The 26,059-nt window shown below is 39.1% G+C and overlaps 1 protein-coding gene across 1 annotated transcript in view; it reads right to left on the minus strand.

Moving 5' to 3' along the window:
* The window catches only part of TMCC1 (transmembrane and coiled-coil domain family 1), a 243,805-nt gene extending 218,017 nt beyond the window's left edge, over positions 1-25,788 (minus strand). The window contains exon 1 of the mRNA XM_047838531.1: positions 25,666-25,788. The gene's annotated coding sequence lies outside the window, so the exon portion shown is untranslated. The remainder of the gene's footprint in view (positions 1-25,665) is intronic.
* Positions 25,789-26,059: the final 271 nt, after the last annotated feature.

Here is a 26,059-nt window from a genome sequence, read left to right on the forward strand (position 1 = left end):
AATCTATGTCTGAGTCAAAAGAAAAACAGCATTACAATATTATCCTATTTATTTAAAACTGTTATAGTCAGTTATAGTCACTGTTAACATAACTGCATTTGTATACATTTTCAAAGAGACATGTATGGAAGGATATTTATAAAAACTTTTATGGTAATCATTCCTGTACGATAGGATCTCAGATTGTTTCAATGTTTTGACACTTTATCTGAATTAATTTTAAGAATTCTCCTACAGGGGTGCCTGGATGGCTCAGTCAGTTAAGCGTCCGACTTTGGCTCAGGTCATGATCTCGCAGTCCATCAGTTCGAGCCCCATGCCAGGTTCTGTACTGACAGCCCAGAGCCTGGAGCCTGCTTCAGATTCTGTGCCTCCCTCTTGCTCTGCCTTTCTCCCTCTCGCTCTGCTCCTACAGGAGTGCCTGGCTGGCTCAGTTAGCAGAGCATGCAACTCTTCATCTCAGAGTCGTGGGTTTGAGCCCCACACTGGGTGGAGAGATTACTTAAAATAATTAATTTTTAAAAATACTCCTATAATTTTTTATTCTACCATAACCAAAGTAGGTGGGTCAGAGCAAGCACACAGACAAAAGCTGAATAAACTATTACTGTACTTATATCAACCTGTCTCCCCTATTCAGAGTATTATTTATCACATGAGGGACACTAATGCCACATACTTGAGATCTTTTATTTACACTTGTAAGAAGGGCCACTTCTGGGAAAGTTTCTGGAAAAACAAGAAAGGTAGATGGGGACCAAAAATAAATGGGCTATAATCACAATGCTAAAGGTGTTTAGACTTCATTCTGTGGGTGACAGAAAAACACTGAGGGGGTTTTGACCTAAAGATTAACAATCAACTTTTTTTTTTCAACTCCATTCTTTAACCAGGTATCTCTGGTAGCAACTGTGATACATAAACAGGAAACGACATAAAGACAAAGAGATGTGTTAAAACGTTATGACTATGGGGGCGCCTGGGTGGCGCAGTCAGTTAAGCGTCCGACTTCAGCTCAGGTCACGATCTTGCGGTCCGTGAGTTCGAGCCCCGCGTCAGGCTCTGGGCTGATGGCTCAGAGCCTGGAGCCTGCTTCCCATTCCATGCCTCCTTCTCTCTCTGCCCCTCCCCCCTTCATGCTCTGTCTCTCTCTGTCTCAAAAATAAATAAACGTTAAAAAAAAAATTAAAAAAAAAAAACACATTGTGACTATGTTTAAAAAAAAAAGGCAAATGCAAATTTTTAGCAGCAGTATCTCTGATGCATAAGACTATAGGCAGTCTCCTACTTTCAGTGTTATACATTTCTATAATACCTGCACTTCTTAAAATAAGCATGTATTAGATTTATAACCAGAAAAAAATAAGAATGGCTATCACAATAGCTCAAAGGGGATGCAGGGAAAATGATGAAAGTTTGGATTACAGGTTCTATAAGAGCAAGAAACTGATCTTACTTACCACTCACTCCCTAGTACCTTGTACTGTGCCTAGTACATATTAGGTGCTCAACTAATGTGACAGAAGAGTGAATGAGTGAACAAATGAACATCCTAAAGGCTCAACGAAGAAGAAACATTTCAGAAGTAAAATACACATTTGTTTATCAACATAAAAGCCAGAACAGGAAAAAATTAAAGATATCCTCAAGTTTTATGGACTAGTTGGCTAAGTGAATGATGAACCATTAATCAAGATAAGTAAAACTAGAGGAAGTATAGATATACAGGAATGCAAAGAGATCATGGCAAAATGCCAATGAATTTGGTAGAAGGCATTAAATTTCAGGAACCAGTAGGGAGTATAGGCTGAAGATGGAGATTTGGGAATCACCCATACAAACTTACATCAGAGATCAGAGCTACCACATACTTGTTATGGATTCTCATGTTCATAACCAACAGGAGAATAGGATAGGCAGATCAAAATAAAATACATGCACTATTCTGGGGGCCCTGGTACCCTGATTTTTTGCCCCACTGATATGTATGTATGTATGTATGTATGTATGTATGTATTTTGAGAGAGAGAGAGTGCAAAAAGGGAAGGGGTAGACAGAGGGGTAGACAGTGGGGCTCAAACTCAGGAACCATGAGATCATGACCTGAGCCGAGATCAAGAATCAGACACTTAACCGACTGAGCCATCCAGGCTCCCCTGCCTCACTGATTTTTAAACTTAGATTATTAAATAAATACACCTTAGGTGTTAGAGTCTTAATCTCTCATTTGCTTCCCAATAGGATACAAAGACCCATAGCTATACTTTATATTGTTATCATTTGCTACAAACAGAATTCTGGGCTCACAAATCCAGGACAGATCAGAAATTCAATACACATGGCATTATTCACTATAAACATATAAAATTTATATACTGGTTTTATTAAATATTATCTACTGATAAACTATTGTAAAGTAATAGTTTGTCACTGACTTTATTTTTGAATACTTTTTCATCTTATTTCCAGGATTACAACATGACACGTTCAACTATCCTTACCTATGCAAATCTCTTCCCCCTCCAGTTCATTCTACCTATGAAATAGGGACTTCCCCATTTCCTTTGTTTCAGCTCTACCTCTAGAAATCCACTCTTCCTATCTCAAACTGACCATACTCAAAACTAAGTTCAAAAGGTCAACAAATGGGTTAGACTAGTCTCATAAATGCAGAAACATACAATATAAGACTAATTTGTCCCCATGCTTTTACATGTTATCTTTCATGCCTGTAGTGTTATTTCCTTTTTCCAACATTTATCTAAATAGAGGCCATAGGTCATATCTTAACCATTTCAGCATTCACCTATTCTCTTCTTTCTTTGAATTTCCATAATACAAATTGAGTGGCCTTCAAAAGTTAGTTATGTTTTCCTCTATCTACATTGAAAAATAAGCCTTTTAGGGTGCCTGGATGGCTCAGTGGGTTAGGCATCTGACTTTGGCTCAGGTCTTGACCTCACTGTTTGTGAGTTCAAGCCCCACATGGGGCTCTGTGCTGACAGCACAGAGCCCGGAGCCTGCTTCAGATTCTGTGTCTCCCTTCCTCTCTGCCTCTCCCCACTCACGCTCTGTCTCTGTTTCTCTCTCAAAAAATAAACATTAAAAAATTTTTTTGCTTTAAAAAGCAAGCTTCTTTAAGAGAGATTCCCTATCAATAGTGAGGATACAGTTGGCATTCAATGAATACTTACTAACAAAATGGAAGCTCTGAATTTGTATCTTACATTTTTGGCTTCCTAATCCTCCTGTGCCTCCACATTGTCATATACCAGAAATAAAATGTATTCTTTTTTCATTTTACTAACAGATATTAGACTAACTTAAATCTAGATTTATTTCACTTTTAAGTTTTTTTATTTATTTTGAGAGCAAGAGAGAGAAAGAGAACAAGAGAGGAGCAGATAGAGAGGGAGAAAGAATACCAAGCAGGCTCCGTGCTTGTCAGCACAGAGCCCGACTCAGGGCTCAAACTCACAGACCTCAAGATCATGACCTGAGCCAAAACCAAAAGTCAGATGCTTAACCGACTGAGCTGCCCAGGCACCTTAAATTTATTTTACTTTTTAAATATCTTCTTAAATGTTTACTTATTTTTGAGAGAGAGAGAGAGAGAGAGAGAGAGAGAGAATGAGAATGAGAATGAGTTGGGGAAGGGCAGAGAGAGAGGGAGACACGAAATCCAAAGCAGGCTCCAGGCTCTGAGCCAGCAGCAGGGAGCCCGATGCGGGGCTTGAACCCATGAACCGTGAGATCGTGACCTGAGCCGAAAATGAAGGCTTAAACAACTGAGCCACCCTGGAGACCCAGATTCTAACAATTTTAAAGATGAGGAATGAGACTCTAATTAGGTCATACAGGTAGTTGGAAGCAAAGGCTAGAACCAAGGCTTCTAACTTCTAGAAAAGGTATTTATTGAGTGACTGATACACATGGAGAATTCTGTGAGGCACTGTATTAGACCAGTGCCCACTCTTGTGTACCAAGACATTTCCCACTGATGTTCAAAAATATTTAAAACATTAATTAAAGCTTACATTCTAAGGAAATTTCTGTATTAGGAGAAGACACTGTCCACATTTCTAAAAAATATGTTAAAAATAAGCAGGCAGAGGGGGGAAAAATCTTTAAAGTAGGAAAGAATTTAGAATTTCAAACAATTTACTCTTCCTGTCCTGGCTGTTGTTTACTGTTAAAAAGAGTAAGACCATCAAAAGACATCTCTACCCAAATTTCATGACCTAATAGTTTAAGAAAAATAAGCCTTATTCCTGTTGGCAAATGATCTGCTTTTGTCACATCACACTAAAGCATTAGCTCTGTCACAGGATTAGAGTACAGCCATCTGAGGACAAAAGTCCAGGCAGAAAAAGAAACCATACTGGAATTTGATAAAGACCCCTCAGGAATATGGCAGTCAGCTGTTTCAATAGCACCTTTCATCTAAGGATCTCAAAACAAATATTATTTACATTATCAAGAATCAAAACAGTGGCACCATGGCTCAATAAACTAACATATCAATGACCTATAGGGAATTCAATACTGATGTTCTGAAACTCAGCCCTCGGTTCTAAAAAACAAGACCTAGTTACAACTAGGGGGTTAGGGGCACCAACATCCCATGCAGTCAAAAATCTGCATTTAACTTTTGACTCCCTAAGAACTTAACCACTAAACCCTAACAGACTGGAAGGCTTACCAATAACATGAACTGTGATTAACACATATTTTGTCTGTTACATGCATTATATTCTGTATTCTTACAGTAAGCTAGAGAAATGGAAATATTATTAAGAAAATCATAAGAAAAAATACATTTATAATACTGTCATGTTTTTATCAAAAAAATCCATGTATCAGTGGACCTGCATAAGTTCACACCCATGCTGTCCCAGGCTCAAGTGTATTTGGATTTTGTCCCTAATTCCTGGCACAGAACTCCTAAAATCCTTGGAATTTCAAGAGTGATAGGAGCACTCTTGTTATTCATAACAAGTCTCTTTTAACCACAAAGCAATTTGTGCTAACAAGGTGACTCTTGGTGGACCCTTACATAGCTAAAGATGGGAACCGGTTGTGAGAGGGACCAATCCACATGATTAGAGGGTTGAAACTTTCAGGCCCTGCCCCCATTATGGGGAAAGGGAGAGTAAACCACCAAGGCCAATGATTTAACCAATCATTCCTAGGTAATAGAAACTTCTAAAAAAACCCTGAACAACAGGGTTTAGAGAGCTTCTGGATAAGTGAACACATGGAGGTACTGGGAGGGTGGTGTGCCCAGAGACAGCAGGGAAGTTCCCCATACCTTGCCCAATGCATCCTCTCCACTGTTTCTGAGTTGCCCTCTTTATAATAAGCCTATAAGCGTAGGTAAAGTGCTCTTCCTGAGTTCTGTGAGTCATCTCAGCAAATTATTGAATCTAAGGAGAGGTCATGGAAACCCCAGAATTTTTTGCAAAGTTGGAAAGGAGTACAGGTGGCCCCGGACTTGCAACTGGTGACTAAAGTGGGGACAGTCTTAGGAACTGAGCCCTCTAACTTGAAGGATCTGACACTAACTCCAGGTAGACAGTGTTAGAACTGAATTCAATTGTTGGACTGGTATCACAAAATTGGACAATTGGTGGTGGTATGGAAAAACCTACACTACACAAGTAGCTAATTCCACTCTATAAAGTTTAAAAAAAAAAAAAAGATAAGTGGATTTGTTGATACCATCTCCCAGCTTACTTTGCTGCACATGTATAAATAAAAGACCCCAAAATTTAAGCAATATTGTCAGAACAGTTTCTACTGATATAATTAGTAATAATTTTATGCCATCTGGGGTGCCTGGCTGGTTCAGTGGGTGGAGCACACAACTCTTGATCTTGGGGTTGTGATTTCGAGCCCCATGTTAGATGCAGAGATTACTTAAAAAAATAAAATCTTTAAAAAATAATGATTTTTTGCCATCTTTGTGCCAGGCATTAACCTTAGGTCAAATTATTTCCAATGTATGCAATTCTGAAAGATAGATATTGCCCCTGATAACATATGAGAAAATTGAATCTCATCATTAAATTTCCCACTGCACGCAGCAAGTAGCAGAGTACTAAATCTAGTTATAAAACACAAACCCCTGCCTTCTTCTATGGCAACCCTTACTTTTTATAATGTAGTATAAAATTATAAACTCTCTAACAATCCTTAAGAACATTATGCTAGTCTTAAGGGTGTGTGCCAGGCTTGAGGTTTTTGAGTAACAGCACAGGCCCCATACCTGTTGGTGTTCACATGAAGCAGTATCCTAGGCACCTAGGCATCCTAGTAAAGAAAAGCCAAAGAGCAAAATAATGCTGTGACTCTTTGTGGAGCCAAACCTTCCCCCAGCTTTATCAGTCTTCAAGCAAGTTCTCCACCAGCCACTTTGCTGAACATCCTCACGACAAAGCTGCCCTCAGGAACTGATCATAAGTCCAAGCAATTCCTAGGACTCCTAGAATGTATGTATGCCAATCTCCAGTTTCAGACCTAGCTTGCCCAAAAGAAGACTATTATGGAAAATTTATTATAAGTATCCATAACACAACTGTGAGTCCTGAGAGGGAATGCAAAGAAGTCTTCCCCCCAGCCTTATCTCACAGTCTGTTGTTAAATCACCTGCCCCAATTCAGTAAATGAAATGTGGAAGGAAGAGGAGAAGGGAGGGAGGGAGGGAGGGAGGGAGGGGAGAGAGACAAGCAGACAGACTAGCCTTAAGAATTGCTATCAAAAACATAATGCTGACAGTCCATATACAGATCTAGTATTCTAGTTTTCTACTTTATACACTTTTTAAGAACTGCCTTTTTTGGCATTGTATTCTCTTGCTGGTTGGAAAATATTTTATTTTTTTCTTCCCCAATTATCAAGGAACTAAAGTCAATAAGACTTTTCACTACCTTCTGTTACCAATATGAGCACAAAAAAGAGAGTCTAGAGATTAGCAAATCTTAAGAGCTGGGAGGGGCAAGAAAGAGATCATGTAGTTTAAACTCTTACAGGAACACTTATATCTCCAAAATACAATCATCCAAGCTATACTTGAATATCTCTAATGACAGAGACCTCATAATTTTGTCTATTCCACCATGGGACACACCTTATTGTGCAAAAGGTCTTTTCCATAGTGGGATGAAATTCACCTCCAAATTACCTTCTACCCATGGTCTGTCCTCTGGAGCAAGAGAGATGACCTTTTGCTTAAAACAACTCTTAAATTTATTTAGATAGTTAAGTTTCCAAGTATTATCTTCTGTGGCAAAACAGCTCCTGATTCTTCAACCGCTCTTCATTAGATACAGTATCTAGGGAACTCATTATTCTTGGTCATAATCATATGGACAATTTAGATTATCACTGTCTCACTGAAGTGTAAAATCCGTAAGTGGACACAATACATATAATCAGATGGTACAAGAACAAAGGGACTATTACTTCCCTTAATTTACCACTGTACATCTATAAATGTTCATCAATGTTAGCCTCTTTTCACAACCACATTATACAATTAACTACCTTAGAGGATGGTGGCTTTCAAATGAAAAATCTATTTTAGGCAGATCATTTCTGTTAAAGAGTAAACTTTACATTTCTATCACACCTATCTTATCACTTTCATACTTCATCCTTGCCTTGGTTTTCTTTGATGCAACACATCAGATAACACTCCCAGTTTTAGCATCATTTACAAAATTTTTGGTAAGCATGCATATTGTACCATTATTTAAGATCTAGATCTATAATGCTTAGCAAAAGAAGAACTTACAAGCCTGTATAATCACACTGTGCTTTCTGTTTTGAGAGACAGCAAGCGAGCACAAGGAGAGAATCTTAAGCAGCGTGGAGCCCAACATGGGGCTCAATCTCATGACTCATGAAAGATGAGATCATGACCTGAGCCAAAACCAAGAGTCGGACACTTAACAGATTGAGCCACACAGGCAGCCCCACATTGTGCTTTATAACAAACAAATAAGCAAACCAGATTTAAAAGACCAACAAACTGGGAAGAGACATTTGCAACACATACAGTAATACACTGATTTCATTACACATTTCCTACAAATTCATAAAGGGTAAAAAGCAATCAATTAATCAATGAAAAAAGAACCAACGTCTAACATTAACAACCAGATCACAGAAAAACAAAGATAAAATTCAACTTCACTCATAAAGAGCAACGTAAATTTGTGATTAAAGTTTTTAATTTTAAATTGAATTCCAGTTAACATTCACTTTATTAGCACACTTTATTAGTTTCAAGTGTACAATACAGTGATTCAACATTTCCATACATCACCCAGTGCTCATCCCAAGTGCCCTCCTTAATTCCCATTATCTATTTCACTCATCCCTCCACCCACCTCTCCTCTGGTAACCATCAATTTATTCTTGATAGTTAAGAGTTTATTTCTTGGTTTGTCTCTTTTTTGTTCCTTTGCTCATTTGTTTCTTAAATTTCACATGAGTGAAATCATATGGTATTTGTCTTTCTCTGACTTATTTCACTTAGCATAATACTCTCTAGCTCCATCCATGTTGTTGCAAATGACAAGATTTTGTTCTTTTTTATGGTTGAATAATATTCCATTGTATATACATACACCATTTTTTATCCATTCATCTACTGATGGACACTTGGGTTGCTTCCATAATTTAACTACTGTAATAATTCTGCTATAAACATAGGGGTACAGGTATTCCTCTGAATAAATGTTTTTATATTTTTTGGATAAAAACCCAGTAGTGTGATTACTGGATCATAAGGTAGTTTCTACTTCCTTTTTTTTTTTTCTTTGTAAGTAATCTCTCTACCCAACACATCGCTCAAACTCACGATCAAGAGTTTCATCCTCTACTAACAGAACCAGCCAGTCACCCCTCTATTTTTAACTTTTTTAAGGAGCCTCCATACTGTTTTCCACAGTGGCTGCACCAGTTTGCATTCCCACCAACAGTGCATTAGGATTCCTTTTTCTCCACATCCTTGCCAATACCTGTTGTTTCCTGTGTTTTTGATTTGAGCCATTATGACAGGTGTGAGGTAAAGAGCAATGGAAATTCAATCTGTAATGTAATAACATTTTTTACCTATCAGAGTGACAAAGATCAAAGTGTTGATAACATATCTAATTTGTAAGACGTGGAAACAAGTACCCCACAGATTGCTGATGGGAATATATATTAACTCCAACTCTTTAGAGCACAATTTGGAATTATCTATAAAAATTTTAAATACACCTACTTTTTCTTTGGAGCATGGATATTCACTGCAACATTTGTAATAGCAAAAGTAGTAGACACTTAGCTGTCAACCTACAGCCATTTCTCCCTTCTTTCAGAACTCCTATCTGTTCAGGGTGGTAATGTACCCAACCCCAAGAGATGAGCCATGATTAGTTGAAACCCACTATGGCTATCATATTCTCTTTACCAGATAATCACTTCCTCAGACACTCCAGGGGTCCGGGGCAGCAAGCAATATGACCTTCACTGAAATGTAAGGAGACATTGCATATGGCGTTGCTACTCAAAACCACAGCATCTGCATCACATGGGAGCACATCACTGATACAAATTCTCAGACCCCACTCTAAACCTATGGATCAGAATCTCTGTCAGTGGATTCCAGGAATTTGCATTTTAACACATTCCCTAGGTCAGTCTTACCCACACTCTTAAAGTTCATGAAGCACTGTTTAAGACTTCTGGGAATTATTTTCTCCCATTTTTTTTTTTTTTTAACATTTATTTATTTTTGAGACAGACAGATCATGAAGGGGGGAGGGGCAGAGAGAGGGGGAGACACAGAATCGGAAGCAGGCTCCAGGCTCTGAGCCATCAGCCCAGAGCCTGACACAGGGCCCGAACTCACGGACCGCGAGATCGTGACCTGAGCTGAAGTCGGACGCTTAACCGACTGAGCCACCCAGGCGCCCCGCTGAGCCACCCAGGCGCCCCTATTTTCTCCCCATTTAAAATGACTAAGCCTTCCCATTAGAAAAATATTTTGAGGGCACCTAGGTGGCTCAGTCAGTTGAGTGTCTGACCCTTGATCTCAGGTGAGGTCATGATCTCACAATTTGTGAGATCAAGCCCTGCATGGGGCTCTGCACTGACAGCACGGTGCCTGCTTGTGGTTCTCTCTCTCCCTCTCTCTCTCTGCCCCTCCCCCACTCACTCGCTCTCATTTTCTCTCTCTCTCAAAATAAATAAACAGACATTAAAAAAAAAATTTTTTTGCCCTCCATTACCCGTCTTTGAATGCAGTTAGTTGTGCTGCTTGGAGCTAAGGCAGCCATCCTACAACCATAAGGCTACAGCAGAGAAACTGAAAAAACAATATACTAAAAGTAATAGAGTTAAGATAGGGGAAAACCTGGGTTTAATAAATATTACCAAGCAACCACACTAGCCCTGAACCACCTATTTCTTTGTTTCTATTTATATGAGACAACTTAAGAGTCTTTACTGTTTAGTTACTTTTAGATACTGTTACTATTATCTACAGTTGAATATATCCTAAGTGATACACTTTATATCTATCAATGGAAACCAATGGAGCTTAAATTCTACTGGAAATAGAGTAATTTGTGTCATTGTTTAATAGCAGCATAGTATTCCATGTTATGTATTTACCACCATTTTATTTCTTTGTGATTCCCATGTGCATGCACAGCATTAAGACAATCAGTACTAGTCTGAGACAACTAACAAGTTTTGGCCCCAATCTGCTACTTCATTCCAACTAGGACATAAGCTCCACTCAGGCAGTAACCTTAACGCACTGCATCTTAAGCAGTTACAACAGAACCAAACATACATGAAAATATTTGATAAATATTTTTAAATAAACAAATGTAGAAAAAGAGGTCTTCCATAAATGCTAAAACTAAGTTATATCTAAGCTTAACTTGTCTACTTTGTTTGCACAGATCTTCAGGTTGAGGATGCTACAAAGATTGAAAACTTCTACTATGAAATAGATAGCAGTGTGAAGAGGTTCTCACAGTCCCTTTCAATAGTCCAATTAGTATTTAAGGTGTCTTTCAGCTCTGTAACCTAGGAAATAAGAATAGCTAAGAGCAAATTGTTTCCTAACCAATCCTCATATTTCTTCTTTTCTATCGTAACTGCTAAGAACGATTTAAAACCTTGACGTCATGAAACAAAAATCCAGGAACTAAGTTGTTTAGGACACCCTAAAGATTTCAAGGTACATTTTTCAGTATCACTTTGAATGAGCAATTAATCAAGCCAGTTGCTAATAGTACTTAAACATCTTATATCTTCTCCTATCCCAGACATTTATCTAGAGTTGCAGATTTGTACCTAAATACAACCTCATCAGGGTTTAGGACTGTTTTGCTATTGGAAAGGCAACATTTCCAATCAGATTTTTATCCCCCACTGCCTCACTGAAACTATTCTTACCAAGGTCACCAATAACTTTCACACCGCTAAATCAAATGGTTATTTCTCAACCATCATCTTAATTGTTTAGTATTTAACATAGTTAATAACAACTCCCTACTCCTTGAAACACTTTCCTTGTTTGGCTTCCAGATACCCTCTCACCTGGTTTCTTCCTATTTCTCTGGCTGGTGCTAAGTCTCCTTTGACTGTTCCTTTTCACCTTCCTCCAAAGATCTCTAAACTCTGGTCCACTCCAGAGTTAATTAAGTTCTTCAACCTCTTCTTACTTCTATCTCTTCTCACTCCCTTGGACCTCATCCAGCCCCCTGGCTTAAATACAATCTTTTTGACAGTAACCTCCGGTGGTACACCTCTAGCAGTTCCTCTCTCTTGAATTCCAGACTCATAAACCAGCTACCTATGCAACATCTCTACCAAGTCTAGTAAGCATCTATAATATATGTCCAAAACTGAGCTCCTGTACTTTCCTTCCAAACGTGTTACTCCTTCAGTCTTCCCCATCTGAATAAATGGTGTCCGTAAGGAACTTAGAGCAAAAACCCTGGAATTGTTCTTAACTCCTTCCCTTCTTTCTATCAGTAAAACATCCAATCTATCAGTAAAACTAGTTGACTCTACTTGAAAATCAGACCATGTATCATCACATACACTGCCACCCCACAATGCAAACTGGCGTCTTCTCTCATTTGAATTATAGCAGTAGCCTCCTAACTGGTGTTCCTTCCTTTACCCTTGCCCAATCATTCACCACCAGCCTATTACCAATACAGCAGCCAGAGGCATGATGTTAAAATAGAAAATGGATCATGTCGAACCACTACCCAAAACTCTCCAAAGATTTCCAATTTCACTTAGCATGAAAGCTAAAGACCTACAAAGGACCAACAGCACCAACAGTAGCTGGGAGCTTGTTACAAATGATCCCCACCATGGGTAGCCTGGGTAGGTCAGTCAGTTAAGCATCCAACCTCAGCTGAGGTCATGATCTCACAGCTTGTGAGTTCGAGCCCTGCATGGGGCTCTGTGTTGATAGCTCAGAGACTGGGGCCTGCTTTAGATTCTGTGTCTCCCTCTCTCTCTGCCCCTCCCCCCACTTGAGCATGCTCTCTCTCTCTCTCTCAAAAATAAACATAAAAAAAAAAAAAAAAGAAATGGGGGCGCCTGGGTGGCGCAGTCGGTTAAGCGTCCGACTTCAACCAGGTCACGATCTCGCGGTCCGGGAGTTCGAGCCCCGCGTCGGGCTCTGGGCTGATGGCTCAGAGCCTGGAGCCTGTTTCCGATTCTGTGTCTCCCTCTCTCTCTGCCCCTCCCCCGTTCATGCTCTGTCTCTCTCTGTCCCAAAAATAAATAAACGTTGAAAAAAAAATTTTTTTTAATTAAAAAAAAAAAAAAAAAAAAGAAATGAACCCCACTTCAAACCTACAAAATAGAAACTGAATTATAACAAAAACAACCTACATAAGCCATATGCACAGTAAAGTCTGAAACGTATTTCTCTAAGGCACCACAAGATAAGCATCTACCCTCCCCAATTCTTACCATTTCCCAGGCAAGCTTCAGTCTCAGGACCTATCACTTGTCATCTGCTATGTCTAGAATGCTCTTCTCTCATTTATCTGCATGACTTGCTGTTTCACATCTTTCAAGCCTTTACTCAAATGTTCCCTTCTCTGTGAGCCATTTGCGACCACTCAATCCTTCCCCTTGATATACCCTATTCCTCTCTCTTGCTTGTACTTTTCTCATTAGAACTTGTCATTAGAAGTTACTTATCTTGTTTATTCTATCTCCCCATATAAAACGCAAAAGAAGCTCTATGAAAGCAGACATTGTTTTTCTTCCCCAGTACCCAGAATCCAGTAAGCCCTCAACAAATATTTTAAATGCATAAAACAATAAAACAAATGAGATTTCTCTTCAAAACACTATCCAATAGATTTTGTAAAGTAGTTTCTTACTGTACAAACTGACATTTTCTTAGCATCATATTCAACAAATCCACTTTTTAAAATACACTTAGCACCAGGGAGCCTTGGGTGGCTCAGTCAGTTAAGCATCCGACTTCAACTCAGGTCATAATCTCATGGTACATGAGCTCAAGCCCCTCATCAGGTTCTGCACTGTCGGTGGAGAGCCTGCTTGGGATTTTCTCTCTATCTGCCCCTGTCCCACTCACGTGCTCTAAATAAATAAATAAATAAATAAATAAATAAATAAATAAATCTTTTAGAAAAATAAAAAATAAATAAAATCTACTTAGCACCTACCATGTAATTAGGCACTATAAACACTACTGTTCATACATTAAGTATGGAGATTTAAAATATCCGATTCATGACAGAGCTATACCATCAAAAAAGTCTGCAGAAATAAAAACTGCATCTTTGAGTGAAGAGAACAAGTATGTCTACAGCTCTCTGCAACACAGTAACAAGACTTTACATTCGTAAAATAGTCTTCCACACAAATTTTCTCACCTGTCCCTCAACAATCCCATGAGGCTTGTGTAAAGCAAGCCATGATAAGCTCACTTTAGAGATAAGAAAACAAATATACTCTCACTCAAAGCATGGCAGTAACAATGCCAAAACTGGGACTGAAGTCTCTCAATTTTCTGTTATCACACCTCCCCTTGCAACTGATATTGAAGCAGACTACAAAACCATACAGCCATATATTATGCTGAAGATACTAAGCTTTCCCAGTGTCTTTGCAGAATGAGAACAAACTCAGTACATCAGAATCACAATCTCAACTTGAGGAATAAGAATTCGAATGGATTCCTATTACTTATAAGTCTAACCCAGAGTCCAATGACATTCAGGAAGAATGTAAGAAATGAGCTGCTATATCACACATCAAGGAAGTTCTTATTAAGTTATGACAATTGCTTTAAAAAAAGAGAATGGGAGAAAGGAAGATGTAACAAGTGAATGAATGAGAACAAAGTTCTATAGAAGAAAGAGTCAATGTTAAGTCATTATTGTCTGAGTGCCTAAGTGATGATGCAGTTTTGCAATAAAAGGAAAAACACATAACTCCTCAGAATCCCAGCACAATAGCTTTCCTTTCTTTGCATAGATGAGGATGAAAGTGTTTCCCAAAAAGTTATTTTTAAAAAAGATACAGAAACAGAAAATCCACATGAATAGAGATCCAACCTGGAAGAATGGAGACTGTGTCTTCTATATCTTGTGATTAAGAGTAGCTGCTCACCAAGTGTCAGCATCTGAAGACTGTGCTAACTGTGGGTGTGTCCTCGAGAGAATAATACCTGCTGGGACAGAGGAGCAAGAGAAGGAGAAATACTACTAAATGCAAATGACTGGCTGGCAAACAGTTACCAGTTGTCAGTCTGAAAATTTTTTTAAGTTGGTATTAGTAACATGAAAAGATCACACGGTGGTAATACAAGTGGCCAAGCCCAGGTGGCACTGGGATTATCAATGACAGCTGCAATCAAAGGTACACTTCAGCAGGTAATCCAGCTCTCTGATTAATATTAAATAAGCAGTATAGTAAAACAAGATATAAAAATCTATTTCATGCTTTTTATAGCAAGATGACGGTCATATAATACAACCAAACCAACACAGAAAACTATTAGGTAGTTTGGCAAACATACCAGGCACTCTGGTGCCTTATAAAACAAATATTATAGAGATGTCTATGTCAGAAAGAAATGCAAAAATAAATAAATAAATAAGATGCAAAAAATACATAGGCAGGTCTGGCATAAAAACAAAGTTAATGTGGAAAACAAGAGACAAAGTTAATTTAACACATAGTGTGGCTTTATGTACCCTTTAGACAGCTTACAGAATTAGGAATCTTTTATTTTGGCAGCAAATTAAGACAGTATTTCTTGATACCTGCCATGTCACTGCATTTCTATCAAGCTACAAATTATAGTATAGTAGGCTGAAACGAAATACACTTTATGGGATTAACAGTAGATAACCCAATGCAGAAGAAAAGATTTGAGAATGTAAAGACATAATAATAGAAATTATCCAAAATGAAACCCAGAATATAAGGAAACTGGGGAAAAAAAGGACACAGCATCGATGAGCTACGGGACAAACTCAAGGAATCGAATAATCTGATAATAATATATGTGTAATTAGAATCTCGGTGGGGGAAGATTTGAAAAAATAATGCCTAAAATTTTCTAAATTTGACGAAAATTATAAACCTACAGATCCAAAAGCTCAAGAAACATGAAGAATTGTAAAACTCTGCCAAATCTATTTCCTTAAAACCAGAGATAAGGGAAAAAAATCTTAAAAGCAGCCAGAGGAATACAGAATGGAGAAAAATATCTGCAAATCATATACTTAATAAGTAATCAACATCAAGAATATACAAAGGATGCCCACAACTCAACAAGCGCGCGCGCACGCACACACACACACACACACACACACACACACACACACAATTCAGGGGCGCCTGGGTGGCTTAGTCGGTTGAGTGACCAACTTCGGCTCAGGTCATGATCTCGCGGTTTGTGGGTTCGAGCCCCACGTCGGGCTCTGTGCTGAGAGCTCAGAGCCTGGAGCCTGTTTCAGATTCTGTGTCTCCTTCTCTCTCTGCCCCTCCCCCACTCATGCTCTGTCTGTCTCAGAAATAAACGTAAAAAATTTTAAAAAATATATTGTAATTAAAAAAAAAAATTCAAAAATAGACAAAGGACCTGAATAGACATTTTTACAAAGAAGATATATAAATGGACAATCAGCACATTAAAATGTTCAACATAACTTATTATTAAGGAAATGCAAATCAAAACCACAATGAGATACCACCTCATGCTCATTAGGATGGCCACTATAAAAACCACACACACACACACACACACACACACACACACACACACACACAACTTGAGACACCTGGGTGGCTCAGCTGGTTAAGCATCCAACTCTTGATCTCGGCTTAGGTCTTGATTTCAAGGACCTGAATTCAGACCTGTGTTGGGCTTCATGCTGGGCATCGAGCCTACTTTAAAATTAATTCATTTATTCATTATTAAAAATGCTAGCAAGAATGTGGAAAAACTGCAACACCTGATGCACTGTTGGTGGGAATGTAAAACAATACACTGTGATGGCAGTTCCTCAAAATTTAAACATATAATTATAATATGATCCAGCAATTCCACTTCTGGATACATACCCAAAAGAACTAAAAGCAAGATCGCAAACAGATATTTGTACACTCATGTTCACAGCAGCTCTATTCATAATAGCTAATGTGGAAACAACCCAAATTTCTACTGACAGAAAAATGGATGGTGAAATGCCATCTATTCATACAATGGAATATTCAGCCTTAAAAAGGAAAGAAATTCTGACACATATTACAACATGGATGAACCCTCATAACATTATGCTAAATGAAATAACCCAGTCACAAAAAGATAAACACTGTATGATTCCACTTCTATGAAGTACCCAAAGCAGTTAAAATCACAGACAGAAAACAGAATGGTGGTTACCAGGGAGCTGGAATGTAGAGTTGTTTTTGTTTTTTTTTTTTTAATGTTTGTTTATTCTTGAGACAGAGAGAGACAGACAGAACGTGAGCGGGGAAAGGGCAGAGAGAGAGGAAGTCACAGAATCCGAAGCAGGCTCCAGGCTCTGAGCTGTTAGCACAGAGCCCAATGTGGGACTCGAACTCACAAACTGAGATCATGACCTGAGTTGAAGTCAGATGCTTAACCGACTGAGCCACCCAGGCGCCCGAGAGTTATTTTTTAATAGGTGCAGTTTCAGTTCTGCAACATGAAGACTCCTGGAGAAAGACGGTTTGGATGGTTGCACAAATGATATGAATGTACTTAATACCACTGAACAGTACCCTCAAAAATGGTTAACATGGTAAATTCTATGTTACCTGTATTACACCAGAAATTTTAAAAACTGAAAGAAAAATAAACTGTAGCCAAAAGAAGACAACCACATATTATGCACAGAGGCATGAAGAATGATAGCTAACTTCTCACTGCAAACAATGTGGGCCAGATGACCGTAAGACATCTTTAAAATAGTTAAAGAAAAATATTGTCAACCCAGAATTCTATATGTAGTGAAAATAGCTTCTGTAAATCAAGGCAAATTAAAGACTTCTTCAGACATACAAAAGCTAAAAAATTCATCACCAGCAAAGCTGCACTACAAGAAATGCTAAAGAAGTCCTTCATTCAGAGGGAAATGTACACTAGAAATCTGGAACTACACAAAAAAATAAAGAACATTAGAAATAGTAAACAGAATATAGATACAGTACTTATAAAGTACTTGATTAATAGAACTAATTTCCTAACACAACATCCCTGTAGAGAAAGTCAATATTATCTTTTCTACAACAAATTGTCCCAAGGCACAAGTTATTTGTCCAGTATTAGTGAGTTTTTAGACAAGGGAAATTAAAATATTCTTGGTTCCAGCCCAGTGTTCTATTACACAAACTTTTGAAGGGCTTGCCTATCAAGACACTCTTGGGATAAAGTATGAAAATGGTTAATATATAATTTATCTATATTCCATTGTCTTCACGGAACCTCAAAGTCACTTAGAAGCTTACAAAGCCAATGTTCCTTGCTTTCAGGAAGTATGAAAAACATTAGACTTCAATGAATTGGTCAGGCTACCCTAAACTGGCAAAAGAACACTTCTGCCAAGTCTTCCTGAGGAAAATGAATTTATCAAAGCAAAGGTGTTGAAGCAATAACTGCAAAACAAAGCATCAGGGTTGGGTGCTAAAATAGGAAAAAGAAAACATTAATATTTAATGCCACTCTAATATAGTCTAAACCTCAGAGGGAATGTGGTTAATAAAAATAAAACCTCTATAATACCATTGATGCCAAATAGATTACAGAATGGGAATCCTGCCTACTATCCTTCTGAATACAGAATGTTAAAAACAATTCATACACTCAAGAGATTCCTTTAGACCACAAGCAGATCTTATCCAGCTTCACAATGAGCGACTACTTGCTACTCAGAAATATAACTAAATGGTACACAACATAAATCAGGATGTTCCTCTAACAGAATTCTAGGGAAGGCTACCCACTGTTGCCCCAATGGGACCAAAATTCTTTATTCTGTAAAGACAACAGGAAAATTATGTGATTTCACTATTCACTGATGAATACCATGCCAAGAGAAAGTAGCACTGTAAGCACTTTACACCAAATGAGCCATTGGGTAACTTTCCCTTTAATATGAAAATAAAATTTATCAAAAGAAATGCATTAGTTAAAACATGTTCAAACAAAAACTTACACATGAATGTTCAGAGCAACATCATTCATAACAGCCAAGAAGTGAAAACAAGTCAAATGTCCATCAACTGATAAATGAAAATGTGTTATGTCCATAAAATGGATTATTCATCCACAAAAAAGGAATTAAGTATTGAAATATGCTATAACATGGATAAATATTAAAAACATTATTAAATAAGAGAAACCAAAAACAAAAGACCATACATTATATAATTCCACTTAAATTAAATATACAAAACAGGCAAACCTGTAGGGACAAAAATCAGTCCAGGGATTGCCAGGGGATGGGAAGAGGAACTGCTTAATGAATATGAGGTTTCTTTTTGGGTTAATGAAACTGTTCTGGAATTAGATAGTAGTGTTGGTTGTACAACATAGTGAATGTACTTAAAAGCCTCTGAACTGTACATTTTAAATGGTTAAAATGATGAATTCTGTGTTATATGACTTTTAGCTCAATAGGAAAAAAAAGTTTGAGTGTTGGTTGTCTAGTACTTGTATCTCCCACTACTTAACAAAATGCTGCGTTCATAAAAACCATTCAAAAATACTTCTTTAAATTTAAAATATTGACATTCTGGAAAAGGCAAAACTGTAGAGACAATAAACAGATCAATGGTTGCCCAGGGGCTGGTATCAGGGAGTTGAATAGGTGATGGATACATTTTTTTAGAGCACTGAAACTATTCTATAGGATACTGTAATGGTTAACATAAGAGATTAAAAGTTTGTCAAAACGCATTCTGTGTCACAGCACAGAGAATAAGCCTTAATGTGTGCAAATTTTAAAATAATCCCTTAAGAAGTAAAGGGATCTCAGCATAGAATGCAGAATGTGACAAAACAATCGAAATCTATTATAGGGGTGCCTGGGTGGTTCAGTGGGTTAAGCGTCTAACTTTGTTTTGGCTCAGATCATGATCTAGCGGTTGGGAAGTTCAAGCCCCACATCAGGCTGAGCTGTTAGCACTGAGAGTCTGCAGCACTGAGACTGTGTCTCCCTCTCTCTCTGTCTCTCTCTCTCTCTCTCTCTCAACAATAAACATTAAAAAAAATTCAAATCTATTATAAACATGAAACAACCTCCCAAAGTAGGTGGAGGAATAAGGTGCTGACCAAGTAATGCTGGAAATGAGTGGAGTCTATAAGACTAAAGGCAAAAGGAACTATCCATAAGCACTGTGCTCTAGTTAATAAAGTTATTTCCCACAGGTATACATATTAAAAAAATTCTGAAACCAAATGTATACTGGAATTGAAGAAGTAAGTAAATGGATAGTGGAGGTTAGAATGATCCATGTGGTAAGGAATTAGAATTGGAAACACCTGTATGAATTCATGTTCAGCTTAATATAGAGACAAATGGTTACATATAGAAATACTTATAGATGTGTATATTAACAGCTTAATTTATACACATGAATCTCCTTTCTCTATCATTCAGATGGCCTAGAAGCAACAATACTCAAGTAGCTACTAGCACATCTCGCACTCAAAATCTTAGTTTCTAATACCATTTCCCCATAAAAGGAACTAGGGCTCCTTGGAAAATTGGATGACTACAGGAACTAGAACATGATATAAAAGAGGAGTCTGAAGCATTTTTTGTTGCCAGAAAGAAAGTGCTCCTTCACACATAATCATGTGAGTACATCAAAGGGAAGGGATACAGAAGTCAAGTGAAAGAGTTCCCAATGCCCAAAGCTCAAACAACAGAAGCAACAAAATTTATGTAGATACTCCACCCTTGAGGTAGAGTGTAACTCATCACTCATTAAGTATAGGCTACACATAGTAACTTTCTTCCAGAATATGGACAGAAAGAGAAGAACAAAAAGGTTAACTTTATAGTTTAGAAAACAAACACTACCTCAAGCTGGGTGATCAAAGTTAACATCAACACCAGCAAGTGATATCACTAGTATGTACTTCTGGTTTGTGATGAGAATGACACTTTACCTCTGTGGTCTTTCCAAAATCACAGTACATTAGTCTAACCATTAGAAAAGCACCACACAAATTCCAACTGAAGGAGAGTCTACAAAAATACCTAATCCGTTATCTTCAAAATTGCCAAGGTCATTAAAAACAAGGAAAGTCTGAGAAATCATCAGAACCAAGAGGAGCTAAAGAGACAAGACTATTAAATGTAACATGGTATCCTGAATGGGATCCTAGAACAAAAAAAAGGAATATTAAAAGAAAAACTGTAGAACTTAGTAATAATGGATCAATAATGGTTCATTACTTGTGACAAATGTACCACACTAATATGTTAATAATAAGGGAAACTAGATAGACAGGAACTCTCTGTACTATCTTCACAATAATGAAGTAAATATAACACTTCTTAAAAAAAAGTTTATTTTAAAAGGTTTTTTTTGCGTGTTTTGTTTTGTTTTGTTTTTGAGAGAGAGAAAGTGCAAGCGGGGGAAGGGCAAAGAGAGAGGGAGACACAGAATATGAAGCAGGCTCCAGGCTCTGAACTGACAGCACAGAGCACAACATGGGGCTCAAACTCACAAACCGTGAGATCCTGACCTGAGCTGATGTCAGACACTTATGATCTACTGCATGCCTGAAATTTTCCTCAGTGCATCAGGACACAAAAGATACATGAAACAAGGTGCTGGCCTTGAAGAAGCTTATTGTCTCACTGTGAAGTAAGAAAAATGCTTGTGAACAACTATAAATTTTAAAAAATTAAATTGAGAAGTGTAGCTAAAAGTATATTAGGAATATAGAGAAGGTCTAGAATTATGAAGGTAGACTTCATCAAGGAGATGAAAGATGAGTTTGTACCTTAAAATGTAATTCAGGGTACTAAAGTAAAAATAAACAACAATAAACTGGTGTACTCATAAGAACAACAAGAGGGTAAAGAAATTAAAAAAATATTAAAAGAAATGAAAGACATGAAGTTTAGCCCTGAAAAGTAAAGACCTGAGTGGGAGACAACAGCAGTGTTCAAATACTTTGAGTCATGTGGCAGAACAGAGTTACAACATACAGCCATTTAACTTACTAGCTGACCTCTGGTAAAATGTGACCAACACTCAAGGACATAGAGAATGACAGCTGTTTGGTAAAGCCATAACAGGAAATGCCAATTTGGAAAGACAGGAAGCAGGTGGCCAAGTTCTTCTCTGCAACTTTTCAAAGGACAGTGTGCATGTGAGCCCACTGAAGCAAAAACTTTAAATCTGGCAAACATTTATTGACCACTTACCATGTGCCAGGTGCTTCTATATATATTATCTCATTTAATATTCACAACATATTTATAAACATTAATATAATAGAGGCTTAATGTAAAAATACAATAAAATAAACTCTGCAAGGAAGCAGAAACACATTAAAATTTGCCACCATCTACCACTCTCTGATATGGATTTGACAGCTGTTTTAAAAAGCAAAACTATTTGAAGGCCTGGATATCTACATAATAATTTCCTCTTGCACCTTCCTTCAGTAATGCACAGTGGCTCCCAGTTTGCAAAGTGCCCAAGAATTATATATTGCTATATACACAAAAACATGTATACAATACTTGTTAAGCAATTTACGGGATTTCAAATATAGTTTTCATTTTATGTGATTTTTGTTTCAAGTCCTGGCTTTAGAACTGATCCCTGGGAATGAGGTGCAACCCACTGTAGGCTTACGCCATAGTCACTGTAAGGCAGCATCAGGGAAAAAAGGTAGAAAGGGTGAATCCTATTACAACATGAAGAACATTCTAACAATTAGAACTATCCAAAAATGGCATAGGCTATCTCAAAGTAATGAATTTACAATCAGCAAAGGTTTCAAACAGAAGCTGAAAAACCACTGAGAACATTTTAGAAGAGAGCAACTGGGTAGGAAGTTAAGATCTCTTCCAAGTCTTAGATTCTATTATGGGTAGACTTTTAAAACCTGACAGAATAGGGCAACCTACTTGAAAACAAAATGAGCAGAGTCACAAAGGCAAGAATGACATGGTATGTAAAGTTCAATGCTGGGGAACATAGGACCAGTTCATTTCCACTTGCAGATCTTTGTACTTGCTGTTTCATTTGCCAGTAAAATTCTTCCATCTTTTCGGCCACAAATGAAATATCTACTCCTTAGTGAGGCCTCCCCACCAACCCCACCAGTCACTCACTTGTCACATCTTATCTTCTTCATAGCTGATATCAGGAATCAGCAAACTTTTTCTATAAAGGGCCACACTAGAGCCTACAGGCCAATATCCAGCTTGTCCTATGTTTTAATATGAGCCCCCCCCCCAAAAAAAATGAAAAAGAATATTTTGTGACATGGAAAAATTACATGAAATTCAAATTTCAATGTACAAAGTTGTTTGGGGTTTTTTTGTTTATTTGAGAGAGAGAGAGAGAGAGAATGTGCATGCATGGGTGAGGGAGGGGCAGAAAAGAGAGGGAGAGAAAGAGAATCCCAAGCAGGTTCCACACTGTCAGCTCAGAATCCTACTCAGGGCTCAATCCCAGGAACCATGAGATCATGACCTGAGCCAAAATCACTAGTGGAAAGCTTAACCGACTGAGCCACCAAGGCACTCCTACCAAGTTTAATTGGAACACAGAAACACTTGTTTATGTACTGTCTGTGGCTACTTTGCACTACAACAACAGAGTTGAGTAGTTGCAACAAAATGTGTATGGCCCATAAAGCCTAAAATACTTTCTGGTCTTTAACAGAAAAAGTTTGCTAATTGCTAATTTACAGCATTACCCAAAATTATCCTGTCTACTTGTTTGTTATCCTCATTCTCACACAAACCGAAAAAAGACCAATAACAAGGACCTTGTCTATTTTGTTCCCCACCACTTTCCAGTATTTAGAAAAACTTCTGGAACAAAATAAGGACTCAATAAATATTCTATGAAGAAATAAATCATAAATGTGATTTTGAGGAATTCATAAGTGTCATTTTGAGGAATTTAAACTTAAGCCCTTAGCCATTATAGGTTTTGTGCATATATGACTCTCGCAGAAAAGGGGAAATATTCTAGTGGAGAGAAGGAACAAACAGCTTAAAGAAATGGTGGTCACCAACTAGTCCAGGTCATTGGGTTTCTTCATCAAATTGTACAGGTTTTTTTGTGCTTATAAAAGATTCCCTCAACTACTGGAAGGTGTAACAACATTGTCAGCGGACGGCACCTCTGTTTACCGTAAGATGCAAATCCTCTGAGAAATCTAATTTCCTATACATAGTATACAACATCCACACTATGCCAAATCTTAATGTTCATAATTATAACAGATCTCAATCACGTGCTAATGAAATTCTAATATCTAAATTTTTCCTACGCTGATCAGCAATCTATTCTGTAAGCAACTGAAAACTCTTTAGAAATTAAAAGGTTACCACCCACAGACCAGAAGCAGCTTTTTAATCTTTCTATACTAGCCAGAGAGTGGGTGTGTGATTTCAAAAAAAAAAAAAAGAAAAATACAAGCCAATTCTGTTGGTAGAGGACAAGGTATTGTTACGTTAAAATCCCACCTAAAAGCATCCTGTGTTACAGGACACTAGTAAAACTACCACCTACTCACAATTCTGGTCTCACTGTTTTAATCTACAAATGGAGGAAAACAACATACCTACCCCCTGCAGGAATCTTGTCATTAACATTTTCATAAGGTTCTTTCCTCCAGGCTTTGCAACAATTTCTATACACAGGTACTTCAAAGACAAGGATTCGGTTTAACGAATCTCTTCCAACATTTAAGATACTGGTCAAAAGACGTAAACATATCAAAGTTTGGTTGTAAAGCAGCTACATGCTTTTTAAGCCCTGGATTTTTTTTTTATTTTTATTTTTATTTTTTAGAATTAACTAATTTAGGAATTCAGACCTATCCTAGAGATGCCTATGAGTATGTCAGACTTATAGCAACCATTTTGGATTAGACTGTGTGTTCTTCCTTTCTTCTGTGACAAGTCAGGATGAAAAGGCAGACTTGCAAAAGCGGTGACTAGAATCTACCAGGACTCGTGGATGGTGTCATCAAAGAAAAGGGAGAAATCAGCCAACAGCTCAAGTGGGCTGCTTCAAGAAACTCAGCTGCAGATTCACCTGGGAGAGCCTCATCATCAATGTTGTTAAGGCAGGAACCAAGCCAACAATTGGACCAACACTACACACACCTTTGCTTAAAATGAAAAAAGCAGGGGTTTGCAAGCTATAAACGGATATCTGCCCTTTAGGGAAGGTGCAACTCACTGAGCCCCCTTTTCTCTTCCTAAATGGATTAATAAAAGGCACTCCGAGGCCAAGCCCAGCCAGCCTAGTCTCACGGCCCACCTTGCAGCACCTATTCTCCCTTTCCCAGTACAGCGGGCTCCTCCCCCCTCCCCCAAACGACAAGTTCAAAATCAAAACAAAAGGTGCAAAACTGGTTTCAGGTGGCAACAGCTGGGCCCCAGTGGCCAACTTCTGGGGACACCGGGACGAGCGAGGGCTCACAGGACCCCAGACCCCCACCAGAGTCTACTCCCAAACAGTCCCTCAGGCCTCGGCCCAACTCCTCACACTCCCCTCCCTCCCCTTGGCCCTGGAAAGGTGGGGGGGGGAAAGGGGGGAGGGGCTGGAAAGGGGGGCGAAGAGAGGGGGGTGGGGAGGGAAGCCCCAGGGTCCAAGTGACAGCGGAACGAGCTGGGAAGGAAAAAGGCCCGGCGGGATGCTGGAGGACGAGTCTTAGGCCCGGAGCTCCAGCCCCGAACGGAGGCGACCGAGGGTCCGAGCCGCGCCAGGCCGCGAGCGGGAGGCCGGGCCCGCGTCGGCCGCGCCTCTGGGCCACGCTCCCCTCACGACTCTCCACACCAGCGGCGGAAGGGCCGTGAGGGGCCGCGGCCGCCGCCAGCGTCCGGGGCGGGAGCACTCACTCACCGGTGCGGAGGGGAGGGGCAGCCGGCGTCTCCGCCAGCGCCGTGGCTCGAGCTCAAGCGCCGGCTCCTGCCGCTGCGGCCGCCTCGCTCCGTCCATCCCCCCCAACCACCCCCCTCCCGGCCCTCCCCCCGCGCCGCCTCAGCCGCCGCAGCCGCCGCTGCAGCCGCCACAGCCTCCTCAGCCCCGGCGCGGGAGCGCGAACCGGCGCGAGGGGGCGAGAGCGCGCGCGCCCGCCGCCACCGCCCACAACCTCCGCCCCCAGCTGGCCGCGCAAGCGCGAGGCGGCGACGGGCGCGCGCACGCTGCAAGGGGCGGGGACGGCCCCGGAAGGCGTGGCCCCGCCCCCCCACCCACGCGGTTGCTGGGCCGGAGAGCAGAACCTTGGCAGGTGATC

Source organism: Prionailurus viverrinus, chromosome A2 (assembly GCF_022837055.1).
Source record: "Prionailurus viverrinus isolate Anna chromosome A2, UM_Priviv_1.0, whole genome shotgun sequence".
Classification (NCBI taxonomy): Eukaryota; Metazoa; Chordata; class Mammalia; order Carnivora; family Felidae; genus Prionailurus; species Prionailurus viverrinus.